This window comes from Nansenia antarctica (genome assembly GCF_963989245.1).
Source record: "Nansenia antarctica genome assembly, contig: SCAFFOLD_67, whole genome shotgun sequence".
NCBI lineage: Eukaryota > Metazoa > Chordata > Actinopteri > Argentiniformes > Microstomatidae > Nansenia > Nansenia antarctica.
In genome coordinates this window covers 236,950-241,057 of record NW_027663205.1, presented here as the reverse complement: position 1 = coordinate 241,057, position 4,108 = coordinate 236,950, and the positions used below count along the sequence as shown (strand labels likewise).

At 42.9% G+C, this 4,108-nt stretch overlaps 1 long non-coding RNA gene across 1 annotated transcript; it reads right to left on the bottom strand.

The window, feature by feature from the left end:
• Nucleotides 1-2,428: 2,428 nt before the first annotated feature.
• LOC308175222 lies at nucleotides 2,429-3,288 on the bottom strand. Its single transcript, XR_013937946.1, has 3 exons — nucleotides 3,210-3,288; nucleotides 2,759-2,978; nucleotides 2,429-2,562 (listed from the first exon to the last, which is right to left on the bottom strand). It is a non-coding gene; the product is annotated as an uncharacterized lncRNA (long non-coding RNA).
• Nucleotides 3,289-4,108: the final 820 nt, after the last annotated feature.

The following is a 4,108-nucleotide window of genomic DNA, read 5'->3' as shown; positions in this document are numbered from 1 at the left end:
AGCCCCTGAGAGAAACCAGGGGACACGGGTGGTGTTGGATATGTCACAGGGCCTCAGTGGCCATAACATCACCTGTGATAATTTCTTTACATCCTACAGCCTGGGACAGGAACTTCTCAAACGAAAGGTGACAATGGTTGGAACAGTCCGAAAAAACAAGACGGAGCTCCCACCCCAGTTTCTAAATGTGAAGAACAGGCCAGTCCATTCCTCCAACTTTGTGTTTACAGCCAACACTACCCTGGTGTCTTACATACCAAAAAAGGGCAAGAATGTGATGCTCATGAGCACTCTACATAGGGATGGAAGAATCAGTGGCCGGGAGGACCGTAAGCCAGAGGTCATACTTGACTACAACGCCACCAAAGGTGGAGTAGACAACCTGGACAAGCTGCTGGCCTGCTACAGCTGCCAAAGAAGAACTCTACGGTGGCCTCTCGTGATCTTCTTCAACATCCTGGATGTTTCAGCCTACAATGCATTTTCAATCTGGATGGCAGTCAACCCAGACTGGAACCAAAGGAAGCTCCAAAGACGACGTATTTTCCTTGAGGAGCTAGGTATGGCACTGGTGACACCGCATATCCAAAGGAGACAACATATGCCCAGGACCCCAACTTCTCTAGCCATAGTGAGGAGGATTACAGATGCTCCACCTGCACAACCCACACAACCACAATCTCCAGTGCCTGAGGTAAGTGTCCTGTTGCGGTTGTTTGTGTGTGTGTGTGTGTGTCTGTGTTGATTCACTTGCTTAGTAAAATGTATTGATCGCTTTGGTAAATGTAAGTCGCTTTGAAATAAGGCGTCTGCTAAATGCCAACATTTTTAATGTAAATGTAAATATGTGTGTGTGTGTGTGTGTGTGTGTGTGTGTGTGTGTGTGTGTGTGCGTGCGTGTGTGCGTGTGTGTGTGTGTGTGTGTGTGTGTGTGTGAGTGATTTAGAGTATTAGGAGACGTGGTGGGAAAAAAAATCCTGAACTAAGTCTTTTCATTATTCTAGACTGCAGCCGATGGCAAAAAGAGGAAGCACTGCGAGGTGTGTGGACCCTCAAAGGACACAAAGACAGGGACCACATGCAGCAACTGCAAAAAGTACATTTGTGGTACACATACTGTCAAATGCTGTACTTCATGTGTTGTGTAGACAGACATGCCCATGCACACACAATTGTAACCAGTGTTATTTCAGTGACTAAAACAGTGTACATTCCACATGTTTTGTGTTTCAGCACTTGTAGCATTATTCTTGTTCATCACCTGTATTTTTTACAGCTTTGATTATAATGCTTTGAAAATCAATTGAGAACATAAGTTCAAAATAATAAACATCAATAAAAACATTGTTTCATTTACATTTTTCCTAGATAAGTATGATTTATGACAACCAAGTCTTTATTATAGTGGATTTAGTTTAGTGGAAGTTAGGAGCATCATGTGCGTAAAAACGCCTCTACTCATTATGCTGCCGTTCGGCCCCACCTATTCCCAGGGGTCTGACACTTTGAGGGTTATAATTAGGCACCCTCTGCTCCAGCCCCTCCAAAGGGCAGCCCCCTAGGTCCACCAGAATAAAATATACACTTTTGAATGTGAACACAGTACCTATTGTGCATTAATGGGTACAGTACCTGTTTGTGCCCACAGGAGGCGCTCTTTAATATTATGGGCTATTTTGGGGCTATCTTGCACCCTGAGCATACTCCCTTGTACGGGTCACCATTGGGACTAGGAGCACCGTGTCAGGAAAAGTGCTTTCAAAACCCCAATGATGTCCCGGGTCAACTTGACCCGAAGAGTACGAAAGGGTCCAAAAAGTGAACACCACACAAGGGTTAACATACTGTGTTCAAAACGGTGAAGAACACGTTCAAAACTAAATGATTTGGTGTATTTTTGCAGTAATCATATTCCTATCATATATGACAGAAAGCTCACAATAAACAGTTTTTTGCACAGTGTTTGAGTGACTGTTATTTTGCACTCTATTGATACTCTTCAGTTCCAGCACCTCAGCAAAAAAGTTCAAGTTCAAATTCAAATTCAGGTTTCTTTATTGAATATTCTTTTTGCATTTTGTGAAACTGAAATACAAAGAAAATGTATTCACGTGAACATCAATGAAATACAACATAAAAATATAAAACACAATTTTGGACAGTCTCTGGCGGTGGTGGGTGAGGCTGAAACGTTCATGCTGTGTTCAGGAGACCAGTGCAGAATGGGATGGGGGATGGTGTTTTGGGGATCTGGAGTTGGGTACTGTTTCCGGTTTGGCATTACTTCTTACAACATCTTACAACATTTCTTATTCTAATTTAAACTTAAACTAATTCCTCAATGTACAAAGTTACTATTTAATTCCCATATTCCCAATAATATTATATATCATATAAATATATACAAAGTTGTATACTACAACTGAAAGCTGCCGCTACTACCGCTACCATGGCAACCGGAGACAAGCTACCGTAGTTCACATAAGGCTGGAAACGCTACAAGCACACACCTGACACCATCTCCAGGAACAACAACAAAAAACACAGAGGGAGATCAGGCACCTGTGAGGGAAGGAAAAGGTGATCATGTCAGATCTATGGTATAGAGCTACATGACTGGGGTCTTAATCGCTCTGTATAAATGATAGATGGATGTAATGATAGTGGTATCTCCAGATGTACGTCTGTGTGTGTATATGTGTGTGCCTGCATGTCATGAAAGTATACTTTATTATTTCTTTTATTCAATGTTATTTACCTTTAATACTGGCCAAAGCCATAGGAAGCGGTCGAAATGCTGGCCATCAGGTCGCACTGGAAGTTCTCATATGTCCGTGGATGTTTTGACAATTTCAGCTTCATGAAGCAAGTGGATGACTGTGGTAGAACACAGTCAACCACTTCCACTTGCAGGTATTCTGGAGGGACATCCCACCCAGTCCAAAAAGCCAGAAGTCTTTTCAGACCTTCAGACGAACCTAGGTAGTGGATAGGATATCAATTCAGAAACAATCCATTTCAACAAGGGCCAACACGAATGTCTCCGCCCTAGGAGACCTATCCTAGAGCAATAGGTGGCAGATTTTGGCAGAATAAAGTAATTAATTGCAAGTGCCCTAGAGAGTGCTGTGGTCTAATGCGCTTGGTGCTTGTTCTGTATACACATCCATGTAAGGGCATCAGTATCGAATAATGAAAAATAGCCATACTTGTTTCGATGAAGGTCCTCAGGTATCCCAGCATCCTCTCCTGGCCCTCCTCATCGCCATCTTCCAAATCTGCCTCCGGCCATTACATTTTCTCCAGAAGCATCTAATATAAAATGCACCGGTTAAAATTTGCTCCCCCTTTATGCTTTTTCAATTACAAAAGCCGTTTCAATACACAATCTTTAAAAAAAAAATCGAGACACATTTAAAACAGACAGCTATTTACTCTATTACTAATAACAAGACAGATTCAGTCATAGGTACGAGGCCGCAGGCCGCCATTGGTGTGTGAATGTGTGTGTGAATGGGTGTGTGAATGGGTGAATGAGAGGCCGTTGTAAAGCGCTTTGGATAAAGGCGCTATATAAGTCCAAATAGATCACAAGTAAAAAGTTCCATACAGGTTACAGCAGTCCTCTCTGATGTCATAGAGAGGGCTCTGATGTCATAGAGAGGGCTCTGCTCACATTATGTTATACTCCCAGTGGATATGCTAATACAAGTCTACGACCCTAAGACTCGTGACAACAAGACAAGGGAGTCTATCTGTGGGAGTCCATCGAGGAAGGCCTGAGAGGAAGCCAGGGTAGTACCTTCTCTTCCAGTTGTTTGTAGTGTTGCTGTCTTCTCTTGGCACATCAGTCTACTGAGTGCACTTAGCTACCCCTACTTCTGTTGGTTCATTAGCCCTCTTCCCCTCTACGGACCTATATCCCAATGTGCTTTCTCCCTATTCCCACACTCTCCCTATGAACAGACAGGTATCAGTAGTCCAATTTTAACTAGATAGCCTTAAAACAGACAGCTATTTACTCTATTACTAATAACAAGACAGATTCAATCATAGGTACGAGGCCGCAGGCCGCCATTGGTGTGTGAATGTGTGTGTGAATGGGTGA